At 58.4% G+C, this 24792-nt stretch overlaps 12 non-coding genes across 12 annotated transcripts; all 12 read left to right on the top strand.

Annotated features, from left to right (window-relative positions):
* Window positions 1–1708: 1708 nt before the first annotated feature.
* LOC145426451 (5S ribosomal RNA) lies at window positions 1709–1827 on the top strand. Its single transcript, XR_013907161.1, has one exon. It is a non-coding gene; the product is annotated as a 5S ribosomal RNA (ribosomal RNA).
* A 1095-nt stretch (window positions 1828–2922) lies between these two features.
* Window positions 2923–3041, top strand: LOC145427678 (5S ribosomal RNA). The gene has a single exon (XR_013908219.1). It is a non-coding gene; the product is annotated as a 5S ribosomal RNA (ribosomal RNA).
* Window positions 3042–4410: 1369 nt separating this feature from the next.
* LOC145427262 (5S ribosomal RNA) lies at window positions 4411–4529 on the top strand. The gene has a single exon (XR_013907994.1). It is a non-coding gene; the product is annotated as a 5S ribosomal RNA (ribosomal RNA).
* Window positions 4530–6771: 2242 nt separating this feature from the next.
* LOC145426552 (5S ribosomal RNA) lies at window positions 6772–6890 on the top strand. The gene has a single exon (XR_013907262.1). It is a non-coding gene; the product is annotated as a 5S ribosomal RNA (ribosomal RNA).
* Window positions 6891–8616: 1726 nt separating this feature from the next.
* On the top strand, window positions 8617–8735 carry LOC145426953 (5S ribosomal RNA). The gene has a single exon (XR_013907675.1). It is a non-coding gene; the product is annotated as a 5S ribosomal RNA (ribosomal RNA).
* A 1096-nt stretch (window positions 8736–9831) lies between these two features.
* LOC145427677 (5S ribosomal RNA) lies at window positions 9832–9950 on the top strand. The gene has a single exon (XR_013908218.1). It is a non-coding gene; the product is annotated as a 5S ribosomal RNA (ribosomal RNA).
* A 4020-nt stretch (window positions 9951–13970) lies between these two features.
* LOC145426450 (5S ribosomal RNA) lies at window positions 13971–14089 on the top strand. The gene has a single exon (XR_013907160.1). It is a non-coding gene; the product is annotated as a 5S ribosomal RNA (ribosomal RNA).
* A 1175-nt stretch (window positions 14090–15264) lies between these two features.
* Window positions 15265–15383, top strand: LOC145427676 (5S ribosomal RNA). Its single transcript, XR_013908217.1, has one exon. It is a non-coding gene; the product is annotated as a 5S ribosomal RNA (ribosomal RNA).
* A 1094-nt stretch (window positions 15384–16477) lies between these two features.
* On the top strand, window positions 16478–16596 carry LOC145427675 (5S ribosomal RNA). Its single transcript, XR_013908216.1, has one exon. It is a non-coding gene; the product is annotated as a 5S ribosomal RNA (ribosomal RNA).
* A 3314-nt stretch (window positions 16597–19910) lies between these two features.
* Window positions 19911–20029, top strand: LOC145427119 (5S ribosomal RNA). Its single transcript, XR_013907843.1, has one exon. It is a non-coding gene; the product is annotated as a 5S ribosomal RNA (ribosomal RNA).
* Window positions 20030–22113: 2084 nt separating this feature from the next.
* LOC145426449 (5S ribosomal RNA) lies at window positions 22114–22232 on the top strand. The gene has a single exon (XR_013907159.1). It is a non-coding gene; the product is annotated as a 5S ribosomal RNA (ribosomal RNA).
* Window positions 22233–23922: 1690 nt separating this feature from the next.
* LOC145426448 (5S ribosomal RNA) lies at window positions 23923–24041 on the top strand. Its single transcript, XR_013907158.1, has one exon. It is a non-coding gene; the product is annotated as a 5S ribosomal RNA (ribosomal RNA).
* Window positions 24042–24792: the final 751 nt, after the last annotated feature.

Below are 24792 nucleotides of genomic sequence, written 5' to 3'. Positions count from 1 at the left end.
GGCCAATTACACCACACCAGGGTCTGTGGCTCTTGCTCAGGCCACTTACACCACATCAGGGCCTGTGGCACTGGCTGAGGCCACTTACACCACACCAGGGCCTGTGGCTGCTGGCTGAGGCCACCTACACCACACCAGGGCATTAGTTGCTATTGAGGCCAATTACACCACACCAGGGTCTGTGACTCTTGCTCAGGCCACTTACACCACACTAGGGCCTGTGGCACTGGCTGACGCCACTTACACCACACCAGGGCCTGTGGCTGCTGGCTCAGGCCACTTACACCACACCAGGGCCTGTGGCTGCTGGCTGAGGCCACTTACACCACACCAGGGCCTGTGGCTGCTGGCTGAGGCCACTTACACCACACCAGTGCCTGTGGCTGCTGGCTGAGGCCACTTACACCACACCAGGGCCTGTGGCTGCTGGCTGAGGTCACTTACACCACACCAGGGCCTGTGGCTGCTGGCTGAGGGCACTTACACCACACCAGTGCCTGTGGCTTCTGGCTGAGGCCACTTACACCACACCAGGGCCTGTGGCAGCTGGCTCAGGCCACTTACACCACACCAGGGCCTGTGGCTGCTGGCTGAGGCCACTTACACCACACCAGGGCCTGTGGCTGCTGGCTGAGGCCACTTACACCACACCAGGGCATTAGTTGCTATTGAGGCCCCTTACACCACACCAGGGCCTGTGGCACTGGCTGAGGCCACTTACACCACACCAGGGCCTGTGGCTGCTGGCTGAGGCCACCTACACCTCACCAGGGCATTAGTTGCTATTGAGGCCAATTACACCACACCAGGGTCTGTGGCTCTTGCTCAGGCCACTTACACCACACCAGGGCCTGTGGCACTGGCTGAGGCCACTTACACCACACCAGGGCCTGTGGCTCTGGCTGAGGCCACTTACACCACACCAGGGCCTGTGGCTGCTGGCTGAGGCCATTTACACCACACCAGGGCCTGTGGCTGCTGGCTGAGGCCACTTACACCACACCAGGGCATTAGTTGCTATTGAGGCCCCTTACACCACACCAGGGCCTGTGGCACTGGCTGAGGCCACTTACACCACACCAGGGCCTGTGGCTGCTGGCTGAGGCCACCTACACCTCACCAGGGCATTAGTTGCTATTGAGGCCAATTACACCACACCAGGGTCTGTGGCTCTTGCTCAGGCCACTTACACCACACCAGGGCCTGTGGCACTGGCTGAGGCCACTTACACCACACCAGGGCCTGTGGCTCTGGCTGAGGCCACTTACACCACACCAGGGCCTGTGGCTGCTGGCTGAGGCCATTTACACCACACCAGGGCCTGTGGCTGCTGGCTGAGGCCACTTACACCACACCAGGGCCTGTGGCTGCTGGTTGAGGCCACTTACAGCACACCAGTGCCTGTGGCTTCTGGCTGAGGCCACTTACACCACACCAGGGCCTGTGGCTCTTGCTCAGGCCACTCACATCACACCAGGCCCTGCGCTTCTGGCCGAGGCCATCTTCACCAAACCAGGCACTGTGCTGCTAGCTGTGGCCATGTACAACACACCAGGGCCTGTGCTGTTAGATAAATGCTAAACTGAGCCTTTGGGTTAGGGTATTATGCAAACATGCAGGTATGGTTAAAGGATTGTCTTCGTAACTTCAGGTACTTGCCACCTAATCAGTTGAATCCATAAATTGAGACATTGTGCTGGGGCCAGCAGCTTACGGCCATACCACCCTGAGCACGCCCGACCTCGTCTGATCTCGGAAGCTAAGCAGGGCTGGGCTTGGTTAGTACTTGGATGGGAGACTGCCTGGGAATACCTGGTGCTGTAAGCCTTTCATTTTCATGTCATTGAACCGCTTTTGATCCAGAGAAGGGGTGTATTAAAAGACCAAAAGCAGCTGCCCATTAATGAGGGCACATTAACGACATTGCTTTTGGCTGTTTTCCAATGTCTTGTGCTGCTAGCTGATGCCACCTACACCACACCAGGGCCTGAGTGACCGGCTGGGGCCACTTACACCACATCAGGGCCTGTGGCTGCTGGCTGAGGCCACTTACACCACACCAGGGCCTGTGGCTGCTGGCTGAGGCCACTTACACCACACCAGGGCCTGTGGCTGCTGGCTGAGGCCACCTACACCACACCAGGGCCTTAGTTGCTATTGAGGCCAATTACACCACACCAGGGTCTGTGGCTCTTGCTCAGGCCACTTACACCACACCAGGGCCTGTGGCTGCTGGCTGAGGCCACTTACACCACACCAGGGCATTAGTTGCTATTGAGGCCACTTACACCACACCAGGGCCAGTGGCTGCTGGCTGAGGCCACCTACACCACACCAGGGCATTAGTTGCTATTGAGGCCAATTACACCACACCAGGGTCTGTGGCTCTTGCTCAGGCCACTTACACCACACCAGGGCCTGTGGCACTGGCTGAGGCCACTTACACCACACCAGGGCCTGTGGCTCTGGCTGAGGCCACTTACACCACACCAGGGCCTGTGGCTGCTGGCTGAGGCCACTTACACCACACCAGGGCCTGTGGCTGCTGGCTGAGGCCACTTACACCACACCAGTGCCTGTGGCTTCTGGCTGAGGCCACTTACACCACACCAGGGCCTGTGGCTCTTGCTCAGGCCACTCACATCACACCAGGCCCTGCGCTTCTGGCCGAGGCCATCTTCACCAAACCAGGCCCTGTGCTGCTAGCTGTGGCCATGTACAACACACCAGGCCCTGTGCTGGTTCCTGAGGCCATCTTCAACAATCCAGGGCCTGTGCTGTTAGATAAATGCTAAACTGAGCCTTTGGGTTAGGGTATTATGCAAACATGCAGGTATGGTTAAAGGATTGTCTTCGTAACTTCAGGTACTTGCCACCTAATCAGTTGAATCCATAAATTGAGACATTGTGCTGGGGCCAGCAGCTTACGGCCATACCACCCTGAGCACGCCCGACCTCGTCTGATCTCGGAAGCTAAGCAGGGCTGGGCTTGGTTAGTACTTGGATGGGAGACTACCTGGGAATACCTGGTGCTGTAAGCCTTTCATTTTCATGTCATTGAACCGCTTTTGATCCAGAGAAGGGGTGTATTAAAAGACCAAAAGCAGCTGCCCATTAATGAGGGCACATTAACGACATTGCTTTTGGCTGTTTTCCAATGTCTTGTGCTGCTAGCTGATGCCACCTACACCACACCAGGGCCTGAGTGACCGGCTGGGGCCACTTACACCACATCAGGGCCTGTGGCTGCTGGCTGAGGCCACTTACACCACACCAGGGCCTGTGGCTGCTGGCTGAGGCCACTTACACCACACCAGAGCATTAGTTGCTATTGAGACCAATTACACCACACCAGGGTCTGTGGCTCTTGCTCAGGCCACTTACACCACACCAGGGCCTGTGGCACTGGCTGAGGCCACTTACACCACACCAGGGCCTGTGGCTGCTGGCTGAGGCCACCTACACCACACCAGGGCCTTAGTTGCTATTGAGGCCACTTACACCACACCAGGGCCTGTGGCAGTGGCTGAGGCCACTTACACCACACCAGGGCCTGTGGCTGCTGGCTGAGGCCACTTACACCACACCAGGGCATTAGTTGCTATTGAGGCCACTTACACCACACCAGGGCCTGTGGCTGCTGGCTGAGGCCACCTACACCACACCAGGGCATTAGTTGCTATTGAGGCCAATTACACCACACCATGGTCTGTGGCACTGGCTGAGGCCACTTACAGCACACCAGGGCCTGTGGCACTGGCTGAGGCCACTTACACCACACCAGGGCCTGTGGCTGCTGGCTGAGGCCACTTACACCACACCAGGGCATTAGTTGCTATTGAGGCCCCTTACACCACACCAGGGCCTGTGGCACTGGCTGAGGCCACTTACACCACACAAGGGCCTGTGGCTGCTGGCTGAGGCCACTTACACCACACCAGGGCCTGTGGCTGCTGGCTGAGGCCACTTACACCACACCAGGGCCTGTGGCTGCTGGCTGAGGCCACTTACACCACACCAGGGACTGTGGCTGCTGGCTGAGGCCACTTACACCACACCAGTGCCTGTGGCTTCTGGCTGAGGCCACTTACACCACACCAGGGCCTGTGGCTCTTGCTCAGGCCACTCACATCACACCAGGCCCTGCGCTTCTGGCCGAGGCCATCTTCACCAAACCAGGCCCTGTGCTGCTAGCTGTGGCCATGTACAACACACCAGGCCCTGTGCTGGTTCCTGAGGCCATCTTCAACAATCCAGGGCCTGTGCTGTTAGATAAATGCTAAACTGAGCCTTTGGGTTAGGGTATTATGCAAACATGCAGGTATGGTTAAAGGATTGTCTTCGTAACTTCAGGTACTTGCCACCTAATCAGTTGAATCCATAAATTGAGACATTGTGCTGGGGCCAGCAGCTTACGGCCATACAACCCTGAGCACGCCCGACCTCGTCTGATCTCGGAAGCTAAGCAGGGCTGGGCTTGTTTAGTACTTGGATGGGAGACTGCCTGGGAATACCTGGTGCTGTAAGCCTTTCTTTTTCATGTCATTGAACCGCTTTTGATCCAGAGAAGGGGTGTATTAAAAGACCAAAAGCAGCTGCCCATTAATGAGGGCACATTAACGACATTGCTTTTGGCTGTTTTCCAATGTCTTGTGCTGCTAGCTGATGCCACCTACACCACACCAGGGCCTGAGTGACCGGCTGGGGCCACTTACACCACATCAGGGCCTGTGGCTGCTGGCTGAGGCCACTTACACCACACCAGGGCCTGTGGCTGCTGGCTGAGGCCACTTACACCACATCAGGGCATTAGTTGCTATTGAGGCCAATTACACCACACCAGGGTCTGTGGCTCTTGCTCAGGCCACTTACACCACATCAGGGCCTGTGGCACTGGCTGAGGCCACTTACACCACACCAGGGCCTGTGGCTGCTGGCTGAGGCCACCTACACCACACCAGGGCATTAGTTGCTATTGAGGCCAATTACACCACACCAGGGTCTGTGACTCTTGCTCAGGCCACTTACACCACACTAGGGCCTGTGGCACTGGCTGAGGCCACTTACACCACACCAGGGCCTGTGGCTGCTGGCTGAGGCCACTTACACCACACCAGGGCCTGTGGCTGCTGGCTGAGGTCACTTACACCACACCAGTGCCTGTGGCTGCTGGCTGAGGGCACTTACACCACACCAGTGCCTGTGGCTTCTGGCTGAGGCCACTTACACCACACCAGGGCCTGTGGCTGCTGGCTGAGGCCACTTACACCACACCAGGGCCTGTGGCTGCTGGCTGAGGTCACTTACACCACACCAGTGCCTGTGGCTGCTGGCTGAGGGCACTTACACCACACCAGTGCCTGTGGCTTCTGGCTGAGGCCACTTACACCACACCAGGGCCTGTGGCTGCTGGCTGAGGCCACTTACACCACACCAGGGCCTGTGGCTGCTGGCTGAGGGCACTTACACCACACCAGTGCCTGTGGCTGCTGGCTGAGGCCACTTACACCACACCAGGGCATTAGTTGCTATTGAGGCCCCTTACACCACACCAGGGCCTGTGGCACTGGCTGAGGCCACTTACACCACACCAGGGCCTGTGGCTGCTGGCTGAGGCCACCTACACCACACCAGGGCATTAGTTGCTATTGAGGCCAATTACACCACACCAGGGTCTGTGACTCTTGCTCAGGCCACTTACACCACACCAGGGCCTTTGGCACTGGCTGAGGCCACTTACACCACACCAGGGCCTTTGGCACTGGCTGAGGCCACTTACACCACACCAGGGCCTGTGGCTGCTGGCTGAGGCCACTTACACCACACCAGGGCCTGTGGCTGCTGGCTGAGGTCACTTACACCACACCAGGGCCTGTGGCTGCTGGCTGAGGGCACTTACACCACACCAGTGCCTGTGGCTTCTGGCTGAGGCCACTTACACCACACCAGGGCCTGTGGCAGCTGGCTCAGGCCACTTACACCACACCAGGGCCTGTGGCTGCTGGCTGAGGCCACTTACACCACACCAGGGCCTGTGGCTGCTGGCTGAGGCCACTTACACCACACCAGTGCCTGTGGCTGCTGGCTGAGGCCACTTACACCACACCAGGGCATTAGTTGCTATTGAGGCCCCTTACACCACACCAGGGCCTGTGGCACTGGCTGAGGCCACTTACACCACACCAGGGCCTGTGGCTGCTGGCTGAGGCCACTTACACCTCACCAGGGCATTAGTTGCTATTGAGGCCAATTACACCACACCAGGGTCTGTGGCTCTTGCTCAGGCCACCTACACCACACCAGGGCCTGTGGCACTGGCTGAGGCCACTTACACCACACCAGGGCCTGTGGCTCTGGCTGAGGCCACTTACACCACACCAGGGCCTGTGGCTGCTGGCTGAGGCCATTTACACCACACCAGGGCCTGTGGCTGCTGGCTGAGGCCACTTACACCACACCAGGGCCTGTGGCTGCTGGCTGAGGCCACTTACACCACACCAGGGCCTGTGGCTCTTGCTCAGGCCACTCACATCACACCAGGCCCTGCGCTTCTGGCCGAGGCCATCTTCACCAAACCAGGCCCTGTGCTGCTAGCTGTGGCCATGTACAACACACCAGGGCCTGTGCTGTTAGATAAATGCTAAACTGAGCCTTTGGGTTAGGGTATTATGCAAACATGCAGGTATGGTTAAAGGATTGTCTTCGTAACTTCAGGTACTTGCCACCTAATCAGTTGAATCCATAAATTGAGACATTGTGCTGGGGCCAGCAGCTTACGGCCATACCACCCTGAGCACGCCCGACCTCGTCTGATCTCGGAAGCTAAGCAGGGCTGGGCTTGGTTAGTACTTGGATGGGAGACTCCCTGGGAATACCTGGTGCTGTAAGCCTTTCATTTTCATGTCATTGAACCGCTTTTGATCCAGAGAAGGGGTGTATTAAAAGACCAAAAGCAGCTGCCCATTAATGAGGGCACATTAAGGACATTGCTTTTGGCTGTTTTCCAATGTCTTGTGCTGCTAGCTGATGCCACCTACACCACACCAGGGCCTGAGTGACCGGCTGGGGCCACTTACACCACATCAGGGCCTGTGGCTGCTGGCTGAGGCCACTTACACCACACCAGGGCCTGTGGCTGCTGGCTGAGGCCACTTACACCACACCAGGGCCTGTGGCTGCTGGCTGAGGCCACTTACACCACACCAGGGCATTAGTTGCTATTGAGGCCACTTACACCACACCAGGGCCTGTGGCTGCTGGCTGAGGCCACTTACACCACACCAGGGCCTGTGGCACTGGCTGAGGCCACTTACACCACACCAGGGCCTTAGTTGCTATTGAGGCCACTTACACCACACCAGGGCCTGTGGCAGTGGCTGAGGCCACTTACACCACACCAGGGCCTGTGGCTGCTGGCTGAGGCCACTTACACCACACCAGGGCATTAGTTGCTATTGAGGCCACTTACACCACACCAGGGCCTGTGGCTGCTGGCTGAGGCCACCTACACCACACCAGGGCATTAGTTGCTATTGAGGCCAATTACACCACACCAGGGTCTGTGACTCTTGCTCAGGCCACTTACACCACACCAGGGCCTGTGGCACTGGCTGAGGCCACTTACACCACACCAGGGCCTGTGGCTGCTGGCTGAGGCCACTTACACCACACCAGGGCCTGTGGCTGCTGGCTGAGGTCACTTACACCACACCAGGGCCTGTGGCTGCTGGCTGAGGGCACTTACACCACACCAGTGCCTGTGGCTTCTGGCTGAGGCCACTTACACCACACCAGTGCCTGTGGCTTCTGGCTCAGGCCACTTACACCACACCAGGGCCTGTGGCTGCTGGCTGAGGCCACTTACACCACACCAGGGCCTGTGGCTGCTGGCTGAGGCCACTTACACCACACCAGTGCCTGTGGCTGCTGGCTGAGGCCACTTACACCACACCAGGGCATTAGTTGCTATTGAGGCCCCTTACACCACACCAGGGCCTGTGGCACTGGCTGAGGCCACTTACACCACACCAGGGCCTGTGGCTGCTGGCTGAGGCCACCTACACCTCACCAGGGCATTAGTTGCTATTGAGGCCAGTTACACCACACCAGGGTCTGTGGCTCTTGCTCAGGCCACTTACACCACACCAGGGCCTGTGGCACTGGCTGAGGCCACTTACACCACACCAGGGCCTGTGGCACTGGCTGAGGCCACTTACACCACACCAGGGCCTGTGGCTCTGGCTGAGGCCACTTACACCACACCAGGGCCTGTGGCTGCTGGCTGAGGCCACTTAAACCACACCAGGGCCTGTGGCTGCTTGCTGAGGCCACTTACACCACACCAGTGCCTGTGGCTTCTGGCTGAGGCCATCTTCACCAAACCAGGCCCTGTGCTGCTAGCTGTGGCCATGTACAACACACCAGGCCCTGTGCTGGTTCCTGAGGCCATCTTCAACAATCCAGGGCCTGTGCTGTTAGATAAATGCTAAACTGAGCCTTTGGGTTAGGGTATTATGCAAACATGCAGGTATGGTTAAAGGATTGTCTTCGTAACTTCAGGTACTTGCCACCTAATCAGTTGAATCCATAAATTGAGACATTGTGCTGGGGCCAGCAGCTTACGGCCATACCACCCTGAGCACGCCCGACCTCGTCTGATCTTGGAAGCTAAGCAGGGCTGGGCTTGGTTAGTACTTGGATGGGAGACTGCCTGGGAATACCTGGTGCTGTAAGCCTTTCATTTTCATGTCATTGAACCGCTTTTGATCCAGAGAAGGGGTGTATTAAAAGACCAAAAGCAGCTGCCCATTAATGAGGGCACATTAACGACATTGCTTTTGGCTGTTTTCCAATGTCTTGTGCTGCTAGCTGATGCCACCTACACCACACCAGGGCCTGAGTGACCGGCTGGGGCCACTTACACCACATCAGGGCCTGTGGCTGCTGGCTGAGGCCACTTACACCACACCAGGGCCTGTGGCTGCTGGCTGAGGCCACTTACACCACACCAGGGCCTGTGGCTGCTGGCTGAGGCCACCTACACCACACCAGGGTCTTAGTTGCTATTGAGGCCAATTACACCACACCAGGGTCTGTGGCTCTTGCTCAGGCCACTTACACCACACCAGGGCCTGTGGCTGCTGGCTGAGGCCACTTACACCACACCAGGGCATTAGTTGCTATTGAGGCCACTTACACCACACCAGGGCCTGTGGCTGCTGGCTGAGGCCACCTACACCACACCAGGGCATTAGTTGCTATTGAGGCCAATTACACCACACCAGGGTCTTTGGCTCTTGCTCAGGCCACTTACACCACACCAGGGCCTGTGGCACTGGCTGAGGCCACTTACACCACACCAGGGCCTGTGGCTCTGGCTGAGGCCACTTACACCACACCAGGGCCTGTGGCTGCTGGCTGAGGCCACTTACACCACACCAGGGCCTGTGGCTGCTGGCTGAGGCCACTTACACCACACCAGGGCCTGTGGCTGCTGGCTGAGGCCACTTACACCACACCAGTGCCTGTGGCTTCTGGCTCAGGCCACTCACATCACACCAGGCCCTGCGCTTCTGGCCGAGGCCATTTTCACCAAACCAGGCCCTGTGCTGCTAGCTGTGGCCATGTACAACACACCAGGCCCTGTGCTGGTTCCTGAGGCCATCTTCAACAATCCAGGGCCTGTGCTGTTAGATAAATGCTAAACTGAGCCTTTGGGTTAGGGTATTATGCAAACATGCAGGTATGGTTAAAGGATTGTCTTCGTAACTTCAGGTACTTGCCACCTAATCAGTTGAATCCATAAATTGAGACATTGTGCTGGGGCCAGCAGCTTACGGCCATACCACCCTGAGCACGCCCGACCTCGTCTGATCTCGGAAGCTAAGCAGGGCTGGGCTTGGTTAGTACTTGGATGGGAGACTACCTGGGAATACCTGGTGCTGTAAGCCTTTCATTTTCATGTCATTGAACAGCTTTTGATCCAGAGAAGGGGTGTATTAAAAGACCAAAAGCAGCTGCCCATTAATGAGGGCACATTAACGACATTGCTTTTGGCTGTTTTCCAATGTCTTGTGCTGCTAGCTGATGCCACCTACACCACACCAGGGCCTGAGTGACCGGCTGGGGCCACTTACACCACATCAGGGCCTGTGGCTGCTGGCTGAGGCCACTTACACCACACCAGGGCCTGTGGCTGCTGGCTGAGGCCACTTACACCACACCAGGGCATTAGTTGCTATTGAGGCCAATTACACCACACCAGGGTCTGTGGCTCTTGCTCAGGCCACTTACACCACACCATGGCCTGTGGCACTGGCTGAGGCCACTTACACCACACCAGGGCCTGTGGCTGTTGGCTGAGGCCACCTACACCACACCAGGGCATTAGTTGCTATTGAGGCCAATTACACCACACCAGCGTCTGTGACTCTTGCTCAGGCCACTTACACCACACCAGGGCCTGTGGCACTGGCTGAGGCCACTTACACCACACCAGGGCCTGTGGCTGCTGGCTGAGGCCACTTACACCACACCAGGGCATGTGGCTGCTGGCTGAGGTCACTTACACCACACCAGTGCCTGTGGCTGCTGGCTGAGGGCACTTACACCACACCAGTGCCTGTGGCTTCTGGCTGAGGCCACTTACACCACACCAGGGCCTGTGGCTGCTGGCTGAGGCCACTTACACCACACCAGGGCCTGTGGCTGCTGGCTGAGGTCACTTACACCACACCAGTGCCTGTGGCTGCTGGCTGAGGGCACTTACACCACACCAGTGCCTGTGGCTTCTGGCTGAGGCCACTTACACCACACCAGGGCCTGTGGCTCTTGCTCAGGCCACTTACACCACACCAGGGCCTGTGGCACTGGCTGAGGCCACTTACACCACACCAGGGCCTGTGGCTGCTGGCTGAGGCCACCTACACCACACCAGGGCATTAGTTGCTATTGAGGCCAATTACACCACACCAGGGTCTGTGACTCTTGCTCAGGCCACTTACACCACACCAGGGCCTGTGGCACTGGCTGAGGCCACTTACACCACACCAGGGCCTGTGGCTGCTGGCTGAGGCCACTTACACCACACCAGGGCCTTTGGCTGCTGGCTGAGGTCACTTACACCACACCAGGGCGTGTGGCTGCTGGCTGAGGGCACTTACACCACACCAGTGCCTGTGGCTTCTGGCTGAGGCCACTTACACCACACTACGGCCTGTGGCAGCTGGCTCAGGCCACTTACACCACACCAGGGCCTGTGGCTGCTGGCTGAGGCCACTTACACCACACCAGGGCCTGTGGCTGCTGGCTGAGGCCACTTACACCACACCAGTGCCTGTGGCTGGTGGCTGAGGCCACTTACACCACACCAGGGCATTAGTTGCTATTGAGGCCCCTTACACCACACCAGGGCCTGTGGCACTGGCTGAGGCCACTTACACCACACCAGGGCCTGTGGCTGCTGGCTGAGGCCACCTACACCACACCAGGGCATTAGTTGCTATTGAGGCCAATTACACCACACCAGGGTCTGTGGCTCTTGCTCAGGCCACTTACACCACACCAGGGCCTGTGGCACTGGCTGAGGCCACTTACACCACACCATGGCCTGTGGCTCTGGCTGAGGCCACTTACACCACACCAGGGCCTGTGGCTGCTGGCTGAGGCCATTTACACCACACCAGGGCCTGTGGCTGCTGGCTGAGGCCACTTTCACCACACCAGGGACTGTGGCTGCTGGCTGAGGCCACTTACACCACACCAGTGCCTGTGGCTTCTGGCTGAGGCCACTTACACCACACCAGGGCCTGTGGCTCTTGCTCAGGCCACTTACACCACACCAGGGCCTGTGGCTGCTGGCTGAGGCCACTTACACCACACCAGGGCCTGTGGCTGCTGGCTGAGGCCACTTACACCACACCAGGGCCTGTGGCTGCTGGCTGAGGTCACTTACACCACACCAGTGCCTGTGGCTGCTGGCTGAGGGCACTTACACCACACCAGTGCCTGTGGCTTTTGGCTGAGGCCACTTACACCACACCAGGGCCTGTGGCTGCTGGCTGGGGCCACTTACACCACATCAGGGCCTGTGGCTGCTGGCTGAGGCCACTTACACCACACCAGTGCCTGTGGCTTCTGGCTGAGGCCACTTACACCACACCAGGGCATTAGTTGCTATTGAGGCCAATTACACCACACCAGGGTCTGTGGCTCTTGCTCAGGCCACTTACACCACATCAGGGCCTGTGGCACTGGCTGAGGCCACTTACACCACACCAGGGCCTGTGGCTGCTGGCTGAGGCCACCTACACCACACCAGGGCATTAGTTGCTATTGAGGCCAATTACACCACACCAGGGTCTGTGACTCTTGCTCAGGCCACTTACACCACACTAGGGCCTGTGGCACTGGCTGAGGCCACTTACACCACACCAGGGCCTGTGGCTGCTGGCTGAGGCCACTTACACCACACCAGGGCCTGTGGCTGCTGGCTGAGGTCACTTACACCACACCAGTGCCTGTGGCTGCTGGCTGAGGGCACTTACACCACACCAGTGCCTGTGGCTTCTGGCTGAGGCCACTTACACCACACCAGGGCCTGTGGCTCTTGCTGAGGCCACTTACACCACACCAGGGCCTGTGGCTGCTGGCTGAGGCCACTTACACCACACCAGGGCCTGTGGCTGCTGGCTGAGGGCACTTACACCACACCAGTGCCTGTGGCTGCTGGCTGAGGCCACTTACACCACACCAGGGCATTAGTTGCTATTGAGGCCCCTTACACCACACCAGGGCCTGTGGCACTGGCTGAGGCCACTTACACCACACCAGGGCCTGTGGCTGCTGGCTGAGGCCACCTACACCACACCAGGGCATTAGTTGCTATTGAGGCCAATTACACCACACCAGGGTCTGTGACTCTTGCTCAGGCCACTTACACCACACCAGGGCCTGTGGCACTGGCTGAGGCCACTTACACCACACCAGGGCCTGTGGCTGCTGGCTGAGGCCACTTACACCACACCAGGGCCTGTGGCTGCTGGCTGAGGTCACTTACACCACACCAGGGCCTGTGGCTGCTGGCTGAGGGCACTTACACAACACCAGTACCTGTGGCTTCTGGCTGAGGCCACTTACACCACACCAGGGCCTGTGGCAGCTGGCTCAGGCCACTTACACCACACCAGGGCCTGTGGCTGCTGGCTGAGGCCACTTACACCACACCAGGGCCTGTGGCTGCTGGCTGAGGCCACTTACACCACACCAGTGCCTGTGGCTGCTGGCTGAGGCCACTTACACCACACCAGGGCATTAGTTGCTATTGAGGCCCCTTACACCACACCAGGGCCTGTGGCACTGGCTGAGGCCACTTACACCACACCAGGGCCTGTGGCTGCTGGCTGAGGCCACCTACACCTCACCAGGGCATTAGTTGCTATTGAGGCCAATTACACCACACCAGGGCCTGTGGCACTGGCTGAGGCCACTTACACCACACCAGGGCCTGTGGCTCTGGCTGAGGCCACTTACACCACACCAGGGCCTGTGGCTGCTGGCTGAGGCCATTTACACCACACCAGGGCCTGTGGCTGCTGGCTGAGGCCACTTACACCACACCAGGGCCTGTGGCTGCTGGCTGAGGCCACTTACACCACACCAGTGCCTGTGGCTTCTGGCTGAGGCCACTTACACCACACCAGGGCCTGTGGCTCTTGCTCAGGCCACTCACATCACACCAGGCCCTGCGCTTCTGGCCGAGGCCATCTTCACCAAACCAGGCCCTGTGCTGCTAGCTGTGGCCATGTACAACACACCAGGGCCTGTGCTGTTAGATAAATGCTAAACTGAGCCTTTGGGTTAGGGTATTATGGAAACATGCAGGTATGGTTAAAGGATTGTCTTCGTAACTTCAGGTACTTGCCACCTAATCAGTTGAATCCATAAATTGAGACATTGTGCTGGGGCCAGCAGCTTACGGCCATACCACCCTGAGCACGCCCGACCTCGTCTGATCTCGGAAGCTAAGCAGGGCTGGGCTTGGTTAGTACTTGGATGGGAGACTGCCTGGGAATACCTGGTGCTGTAAGCCTTTCATTTTCATGTCATTGAACCGCTTTTGATCCAGAGAAGGGGTGTATTAAAAGACCAAAAGCAGCTGCCCATTAATGAGGGCACATTAACGACATTGCTTTTGGCTGTTTTCCAATGTCTTGTGCTGCTAGCTGATGCCACCTACACCACACCAGGGCCTGAGTGACCGGCTGGGGCCACTTACACCACATCAGGGCCTGTGGCTCTGGCTGAGGCCACTTACACCACACCAGGGCCTGTGGCTGCTGGCTGAGGCCACTTACACCACACCAGGGCCTGTGGCTCTGGCTGAGGCCACTTACACCACATCAGGGCCTGTGGCTGCTGGCTGAGGCCACTTACACCACACCAGGGCCTGTGGCTGCTGGCTGAGGCCACTTACACCACACCAGGGCCTGTGGCTGCTGGCTGAGGCCACCTACACCACACCAGGGCCTTAGTTGCTATTGAGGCCAATTACACCACACCAGGGTCTGTGGCTCTTGCTCAGGCCACTTACACCACACCAGGGCCTGTGGCTGCTGGCTGAGGCCACTTACACCACACCAGGGCCTGTGGCTGCTGGCTGAGGCCACCTACACCACACCAGGGCATTAGTTGCTATTGAGGCCAATTACACCACACCAGGGTCTGTGGCTCTTGCTCAGGCCACTTACACCACACCAGGGCCTGTGGCACTGGCTGAGGCCACTTACACCACACCAGGGCCTGTGGCTCTGGCTGAGGCCACTTACACCACACCAGGGCCTGTGGCTGCTGGCTGAGGCCACTTACACCACACCAGGGCCTGTGGCTGCTGGCTGAGGCCACTTACACCACACCAGTGCCTGTGGCTTCTGGCTGAGGCCACTTACACCACACCAGGGCCTGTGGCTCTTGCTCAGGCCACTCACATCACACCAGGCCCTGCGCTTCTGGCCGAGGCCATCTTCACCAAACCAGGCCCTGTGCTGCTAGCTGTGGCCATGTACAACACACCAGGCCCTGTGCTGGTTCCTGAGGCCATCTTCAACAATCCAGGGCCTGTGCTGTTAGATAAATGCTAAACTGAGCCTTTGGGTTAGGGTATTATGCAAACATGCAGGTATGGTTAAAGGATTGTCTTCGTAACTTCAGGTACTTGCCACCTAATCAGTTGAATCCATAAATTGAGACATTGTGCTGGGGCCAGCAGCTTACGGCCATACCACCCTGAGCACGCCCGACCTCGTCTGATCTCGGAAGCTAAGCAGGGCTGGGCTTGGTTAGTACTTGGATGGGAGACTACCTGGGAATACCTGGTGCTGTAAGCCTTTCATTTTCATGTCATTGAACCGCTTTTGATCCAGAGAAGGGGTGTATTAAAAGACCAAAAGCAGCTGCCCATTAATGAGGGCACATTAACGACATTGCTTTTGGCTGTTTTCCAATGTCTTGTGCTGCTAGCTGATGCCACCTACACCACACCAGGGCCTGAGTGACCGGCTGGGGCCACTTACACCACATCAGGGCCTGTGGCTGCTGGCTGAGGCCACTTACACCACACCAGGGCCTGTGGCTGCTGCCTGAGGCCACTTACACCACACCAGAGCATTAGTTGCTATTGAGACCAATTACACCACACCATGGTCTGTGGCTCTTGCTCAGGCCACTTACACCACACCAGGGCCTGTGGCACTGGCTGAGGCCACTTACACCACACCAGGGCCTGTGGCTGCTGGCTGAGGCCACCTACACCACACCAGGGCCTTAGTTGCTATTGAGGCCACTTACACCACACCAGGGCCTGTGGCAGTGGCTGAGGCCACTTACACCACACCAGGGCCTGTGGCTGCTGGCTGAGGCCACTTACACCACACCAGGGCATTAGTTGCTATATAGGTCACTTACACCACACCAGGGCCTGTGGCACTGGCTGAGGCCACTTACACCACACCAGGGCCTGTGGCTCTGGCTGAGGCCACTTACACCACACCAGGGCCTGTGGCTGCTGGCTGAGGCCACTTACACCACACCAGGGCCTGTGGCTGCTGGCTGAGGCCACTTACACCACACCAGGGCCTGTGGCTTCTGGCTGAGGCCACTTACACCACACCAGGGCCTGTGGCTCTTGCTCAGGCCACTCACATCACACCAGGCCCTGCGCTTCTGGCCGAGGCCATTTTCACCAAACCAGGCCCTGTGCTGCTAGCTGTGGCCATGTACAAGACACCAGGCCCTGTGCTGGTTCCTGAGGCCATCTTCAACAATCCAGGGCCTGTGCTGTTAGATAAATGCTAAACTGAGCCTTTGGGTTAGGGTATTATGCAAACATGCAGGTATGGTTAAAGGATTGTCTTCGTAACTTCAGGTACTTGCCACCTAAATAGTTGAATCCATAAATTGAGACATTGTGCTGGGGCCAGCAGCTTACGGCCATACCACCCTGAGCACGCCCGACCTCGTCTGATCTCGGAAGCTAAGCAGGGCTGGGCTTGGTTAGTACTTGGATGGGAGACTACCTGGGAATACCTGGTGCTGTAAGCCTTTCATTTTCATGTCATTGAACAGCTTTTGATCCAGAGAAGGGGTGTATTAAAAGACCAAAAGCAGCTGCCCATTAATGAGGGCACATTAACGACATTGCTTTTGGCTGTTTTCCAATGTCTTGTGCTGCTAGCTGATGCCACCTACACCACACCAGGGCCTGAGTGACCGGCTGGGGCCACTTACACCACATCAGGGCCTGTGGCTGCTGGCTGAGGCCACTTACACCACACCAGGGCCTGTGGCTGCTGGCTGAGGCCACTTACACCACACCAGGGCATTAGTTGCTATTGAGGCCAATTACACCACACCAGGGTCTGTGGCTCTTGCTCAGGCCACTTACACCACACCATGGCCTGTGGCACTGGCTGAGGCCACTTACACCACACCAGGGCCTGTGGCTGCTGGCTGAGGCCACTTACACCACACCAGGGCATGTGGCTGCTGGCTGAGGTCACTTACACCACACCAGTGCCTGTGGCTGCTGGCTGAGGGCACTTACACCACACCAGTGCCTGTGGCTTCTGGCTGAGGCCACTTACACCACACCAGGGCCTGTGGCTGCTGGCTGAGGTCACTTACACCACACCAGTGCCTGTGGCTGCTGGCTGAGGGCACTTACACCACACCAGTGCCTGTGGCTTCTGGCTGAGGCCACTTACACCACACCAGGGCCTGTGGCTCTTGCTCAGGCCACTTACACCACACCAGGGCCTGTGGCACTGGCTGAGGCCACTTACACCACACCAGGGCCTGTGGCTGCTGGCTGAGGCCACCTACACCACACCAGGGCATTAGTTGCTATTGAGGCCAATTACACCACACCAGGGTCTGTGACTCTTGCTCAGGCCACTTACACCACACCAGGGCCTGTGGCACTGGCTGAGGCCACTTACACCACACCAGGGCCTGTGGCTGCTGGCTGAGGCCACTTACACCACACCAGGGCCTTTGGCTGCTGGCTGAGGTCACTTACACCACACCAGGGCGTGTGGCTGCTGGCTGAGGGCACTTACACCACACCAGTGCCTGTGGCTTCTGGCTGAGGCCACTTACACCACACTAGGGCCTGTGGCAGCTGGCTCAGGCCACTTACACCACACCAGGGCCTGTGGCTGCTGGCTGAGGCCACTTACACCACACCAGGGCCTGTGGCTGCTGGCTGAGGCCACTTACACCACACCAGTGCCTGTGGCTGCTGGCTGAGGCCACTTACACCACACCAGGGCATTAGTTGCTATTGAGGCCCCTTACACCACACCAGGGCCTGTGGCACTGGCTGAGGCCACTTACACCACACCAGGGCCTGTGGCTGCTGGCTGAGGCCACCTACACCACACCAGGGCATTAGTTGCTATTGAGGCCAATTACACCACACCAGGGTCTGTGGCTCTTGCTCAGGCCACTTACACCACACCAGGGCCTGTGGCACTGGCTGAGGCCACTTACACCACACCATGGCCTGTGGCTCTGGCTGAGGCCACTTACACCACACCAGGGCCTGTGGCTGCTGGCTGAGGCCATTTACACCACACCAGGGCCTGTGGCTGCTGGCTGAGGCCACTTACACCACACCAGGGACTGTGGCTGCTGGCTGAGGCCACTTACACCACACCAGTGCCTGTGGCTTCTGGCTGAGGCCACTTACACCACACCAGGGCCTGTGGCTCTTGCTCAGGCCACTTACACCACACCAGGGCCTGTGGCTGCTGGCTGAGGCCACTTACACCACACCAGGGCATTAGTTGCTATTGAGGCCAATTACACCACACCAGGGTCTGTGACTCTTGCTCAGGCCACTTACACCACACCAGGGCCTGTGGCACTGGCTGAGGCCACTTACACCACACCAGGGCCTGTGGCTGCTGGCTGAGGCCACTTACACCACACCAGGGCCTGTGGCTGCTGGCTGAGGTCACTTACACCACACCAGTGCCTGTGGCTGCTGGCTGAGGGCACTTACACCACACCAGTGCCTGTGGCTTTTGGCTGAGGCCACTTACACCACACCAGGGCCTGTGGCTGCTGGCTGAGGTCACTTACACCACACCAGTGCCTGTGGCTTCTGGCTGAGGCCACTTACACCACACCAGGGCCTGTGGCTCTTGCTCAGGCCACTTACACCACACCAGGGCCTGTGGCTGCTGGCTGAGGCCACTTACACCACACCAGGGCCTGTGGCTGCTGGCTGAGGGCACTTACACCACACCAGTGCCTGTGGCTGCTGGCTGAGGCCACTTACACCACACCAGGGCATTAGTTGCTATTGAGGCCCCTTACACCACACCAGGGCCTGTGGCACTGGCTGAGGCCACTTACACCACACCAGGGCCTGTGGCTGCTGGCTGAGGCCACCTACACCACACCAGGGCATTAGTTGCTATTGAGGCCAATTACACCACACCAGGGTCTGTGACTCTTGCTCAGGCCACTTACACCACACCAGGGCCTGTGGCACTGGCTGAGGCCACTTACACCACACCAGGGCCTGTGGCTGCTGGCTGAGGCCACTTACACCACACCAGGGCCTGTGGCTGCTGGCTGAGGTCACTTACACCACACCAGGGCCTGTGGCTGCTGGCTGAGGGCACTTACACCACACCAGTGCCTGTGGCTTCTGGCTGAGGCCACTTACACCACACCAGGGCCTGTGGCAGCTGGCTCAGGCCACTTACACCACACCAGGGCCTGTGGCTGCTGGCTGAGGCCACTTACACCACACCAGGGCCTGTGGCTGCTGGCTGAGGTCACTTACACCACACCAGGGCCTGTGGCTGCTGGCTGAGGCCACTTACACCACACCAGGGACTGTGGCTGCTGGCTGAGGTCACTTACACCACACCAGGGCCTGTGGCTGCTGGCTGAGGCCACTTACACCACACCAGGGACTGTGGCTGCTGGCTGAGGCCACTTACACCACACCAGGGCCTGTGGCTGCTGGCTGAGGCCACTTACACCACACCAGGGACTGTGGCTTCTGGCTGAGGCCACTTACACCACACCAGGGCCTGTGGCTCTTGCTCAGGCCACTCACATCACACCAGGCCCTGCGCTTCTGGCCGAGGCCATCTTCACCAAACCAGGCCCTGTGCTGCTAGCTGTGGCCATGTACAACACACCAGGCCCTGTGCTGGTTCCTGAGGCCATCTTCAACAATCCAGGGCCTGTGCTGTTAGATAAATGCTAAACTGAGCCTTTGGGTTAGGGTATTATGCAAACATGCAGGTATGGTTAAAGGATTGTCTTCGTAACTTCAGGTACTTGCCACCTAATCAGTTGAATCCATAAATTGAGACATTGTGCTGGGGCCAGCAGCTTACGGCCATACCACCCTGAGCATGCCCGACCTCGTCTGATCTCGGAAGCTAAGCAGGGCTGGGCTTGGTTAGTATTTGGATGGGAGACTACCTGGGAATACCTGGTGCTGTAAGCCTTTCATTTTCATGTCATTGAACCGCTTTTGATCCAGAGAAGGGGTGTATTAAAAGACCAAAAGCAGCTGCCCATTAATGAGGGCACATTAACGACATTGCTTTTGGCTGTTTTCCAATGTATTGTGCTGCTAGCTGATGCCACCTACACCACACCAGGGCCTGAGTGACCGGCTGGGGCCACTTACACCACATCAGGGCCTGTGGCTGCTGGCTGAGGCCACTTACACCACACCAGGGCCTGTGGCTGCTGGCTGAGGCCACTTACACCACACCAGGGCATTAGTTGCTATTGAGGCCAATTACACCACACCAGGGTCTGTGGCTCTTGCTCAGGCCACTTACACCACATCAGGGCCTGTGGCACTGGCTGAGGCCACTTACACCACACCAGGGCCTGTGGCTGCTGGCTGAGGCCACCTACACCACACCAGGGCATTAGTTGCTATTGAGGCCAATTACACCACACCAGGGTCTGTGACTCTTGCTCAGGCCACTTACACCACACCAGGGCCTGTGGCTGCTGGCTGAGGCCACTTACACCACACCAGGGCCTGTGGCTGCTGGCTGAGGCCACTTACACCACACCAGGGCCTGTGGCTGCTGGCTGAGGTCACTTACACCACACCAGTGCCTGTGGCTGCTGGCTGAGGGCACTTACACCACACCAGTGCCTGTGGCTTCTGGCTGAGGCCACTTACACCACACCAGGGCCTGTGGCTGCTGGCTGAGGCCACTTACACCACACCAGGGCCTGTGGCTGCTGGCTGAGGTCACTTACACCACACCAGTGCCTGTGGCTGCTGGCTGAGGGCACTTACACCACACCAGTGCCTGTGGCTTCTGGCTGAGGCCACTTACACCACACCAGGGCCTGTGGCTCTTGCTCAGGCCACTTACACCACACCAGGGCCTGTGGCTTCTGGCTGAGGCCACTTACACCACACCAGGGCCTGTGGCTGCTGGCTGAGGGCACTTACACCACACCAGTGCCTGTGGCTGCTGGCTGAGGCCACTTACACCACACCAGGGCATTAGTTGCTATTGAGGCCCCTTACACCACACCAGGGCCTGTGGCTGCTGGCTGAGGCCACCTACACCACACCAGGGCATTAGTTGCTATTGAGGCCAATTACACCACACCAGGGTCTGTGACTCTTGCTCAGGCCACTTACACCACACCAGGGCCTGTGGCACTGGCTGAGGCCACTTACACCACACCAGGGCCTGTGGCTGCTGGCTGAGGCCACTTACACCACACCAGGGCCTGTGGCTGCTGGCTGAGGTCACTTACACCACACCAGGGCCTGTGGCTGCTGGCTGAGGCCACTTACACCACACCAGGGCCTTAGTTGCTATTGAGGCCCCTTACACCACACCAGGGCCTGTGGCACTGGCTGAGGCCACTTACACCACACCAGGGCCTGTGGCTGCTGGCTGAGGCCACTTACACCACACCAGGGCATTAGTTGCTATTGAGGCCAATTACACCACACCAGGGTCTGTGGCTCTTGCTCAGGCCACTTACACCACACCAGGGCCTGTGGCACTGGCTGAGGCCACTTACACCACACCAGGGCCTGTGGCTGCTGGCTGAGGCCACTTACACCACACCAGGGCCTGTGGCTGCTGGCTGAGGCCACTTACACCACACCAGGGCCTGTGGCTGCTGGCTGAGGCCACTTACACCACACCAGGGACTGTGGCTGCTGGCTGAGGCCACTTACACCACACCAGTGCCTGTGGCTTCTGGCTGAGGCCACTTACACCACACCAGGGCCTGTGGCTCTTGCTCAGGCCACTCACATCACACCAGGCCCTGCGCTTCTGGCCGAGGCCATCTTCACCAAACCAGGCCCTGTGCTGCTAGCTGTGGCCATGTACAACACACCAGGCCCTGTGCTGGTTCCTGAGGCCATCTTCAACAATCCAGGGCCTGTGCTGTTAGATAAATGCTAAACTGAGCCTTTGGGTTAGGGTATTATGCAAACATGCAGGTATGGTTAAAGGATTGTCTTCGTAACTTCAGGTACTTGCCACCTAATCAGTTGAATCCATAAATTGAGACATTGTGCTGGGGCCAGCAGCTTACGGCCATACCACCCTGAGCACGCCCGACCTCGTCTGATCTCGGAAGCTAAGCAGGGCTGGGCTTGGTTAGTACTTGGATGGGAGACTGCCTGGGAATACCTGGTGCTGTAAGCCTTTGTTTTTCATGTCATTGAACCGCTTTTGATCCAGAGAAGGGGTGTATTAAAAGACCAAAAGCAGCTGCCCATTAATGAGGGCACATTAACGACATTGCTTTTGGCTGTTTTCCAATGTCTTGTGCTGCTAGCTGATGCCACCTACACCACACCAGGGCCTGAGTGACCGGCTGGGGCCACTTACACCACATCAGGGCCTGTGGCTGCTGGCTGAGGCCACTTACACCACACCAGGGCCTGTGGCTGCTGGCTGAGGCCACTTACACCACACCAGGGCATTAGTTGCTATTGAGGCCAATTACACCACACCAGGGTCTGTGGCTCTTGCTCAGGCCACTTACACCACATCAGGGCCTGTGGCACTGGCTGAGGCCACTTACACCACACCAGGGCCTGTGGCTGCTGGCTGAGGCCACCTACACCACACCAGGGCATTAGTTGCTATTGAGGCCAATTACACCACACCAGGGTCTGTGACTCTTGCTCAGGCCACTTACACCACACTAGGGCCTGTGGCACTGGCTGACGCCACTTACACCACACCAGGGCCTGTGGCTGCTGGCTCAGGCCACTTACACCACACCAGGGCCTGTGGCTGCTGGCTGAGGCCACTTACACCACACCAGGGCCTGTGGCTGCTGGCTGAGGCCACTTACACCACACCAGTGCCTGTGGCTGCTGGCTGAGGCCACTTACACCACACCAGGGCCTGTGGCTGCTGGCTGAGGTCACTTACACCACACCAGGGCCTGTGGCTGCTGGCTGAGGGCACTTACACCACACCAGTGCCTGTGGCTTCTGGCTGAGGCCACTTACACCACACCAGGGCCTGTGGCAGCTGGCTCAGGCCACTTACACCACACCAGGGCCTGTGGCTGCTGGCTGAGGCCACTTACACCACACCAGGGCCTGTGGCTGCTGGCTGAGGCCACTTACACCACACCAGTGCCTGTGGCTGCTGGCTGAGGCCACTTACACCACACCAGGGCATTAGTTGCTATTGAGGCCCCTTACACCACACCAGGGCCTGTGGCACTGGCTGAGGCCACTTACACCACACCAGGGCCTGTGGCTGCTGGCTGAGGCCACCTACACCTCACCAGGGCATTAGTTGCTATTGAGGCCAATTACACCACACCAGGGTCTGTGGCTCTTGCTCAGGCCACTTACACCACACCAGGGCCTGTGGCACTGGCTGAGGCCACTTACACCACACCAGGGCCTGTGGCTCTGGCTGAGGCCACTTACACCACACCAGGGCCTGTGGCTGCTGGCTGAGGCCATTTACACCACACCAGGGCCTGTGGCTGCTGGCTGAGGCCACTTACACCACACCAGGGCCTGTGGCTGCTGGTTGAGGCCACTTACAGCACACCAGTGCCTGTGGCTTCTGGCTGAGGCCACTTACACCACACCAGGGCCTGTGGCTCTTGCTCAGGCCACTCACATCACACCAGGCCCTGCGCTTCTGGCCGAGGCCATCTTCACCAAACCAGGCCCTGTGCTGCTAGCTGTGGCCATGTACAACACACCAGGGCCTGTGCTGTTAGATAAATGCTAAACTGAGCCTTTGGGTTAGGGTATTATGCAAACATGCAGGTATGGTTAAAGGATTGTCTTCGTAACTTCAGGTACTTGCCACCTAATCAGTTGAATCCATAAATTGAGACATTGTGCTGGGGCCAGCAGCTTACGGCCATACCACCCTGAGCACGCCCGACCTCGTCTGATCTCGGAAGCTAAGCAGGGCTGGGCTTGGTTAGTACTTGGATGGGAGACTGCCTGGGAATACCTGGTGCTGTAAGCCTTTCATTTTCATGTCATTGAACCGCTTTTGATCCAGAGAAGGGGTGTATTAAAAGACCAAAAGCAGCTGCCCATTAATGAGGGCACATTAACGACATTGCTTTTGGCTGTTTTCCAATGTCTTGTGCTGCTAGCTGATGCCACCAACACCACACCAGGGCCTGAGTGACCGGCTGGGGCCACTTACACCACATCAGGGCCTGTGGCTGCTGGCTGAGGCCACTTACACCACACCAGGGCCTGTGGCTGCTGGCTGAGGCCACTTACACCACACCAGGGCCTGTGGCTGCTGGCTGAGGCCACCTACACCACACCAGGGCCTTAGTTGCTATTGAGGCCAATTACACCACACCAGGGTCTGTGGCTCTTGCTCAGGCCACTTACACCACACCAGGGCCTGTGGCTGCTGGCTGAGGCCACTTACACCACACCAGGGCATTAGTTGCTATTGAGGCCACTTACACCACACCAGGGCCAGTGGCTGCTGGCTGAGGCCACCTACACCACACCAGGGCATTAGTTGCTATTGAGGCCAATTACACCACACCAGGGTCTGTGGCTCTTGCTCAGGCCACTTACACCACACCAGGGCCTGTGGCACTGGCTGAGGCCACTTACACCACACCAGGGCCTGTGGCTCTGGCTGAGGCCACTTACACCACACCAGGGCCTGTGGCTGCTGGCTGAGGCCACTTACACCACACCAGGGCCTGTGGCTGCTGGCTGAGGCCACTTACACCACACCAGTGCCT

The sequence above is a fragment of the Astatotilapia calliptera genome, chromosome 3 (genome assembly GCF_964374335.1).
Source record: "Astatotilapia calliptera chromosome 3, fAstCal68.1, whole genome shotgun sequence".
Taxonomy (NCBI): Eukaryota; Metazoa; Chordata; class Actinopteri; order Cichliformes; family Cichlidae; genus Astatotilapia; species Astatotilapia calliptera.
The sequence above is the reverse complement of the archived record's forward strand: the minus strand, read 5'-3'. Positions and strand labels throughout refer to the sequence as shown.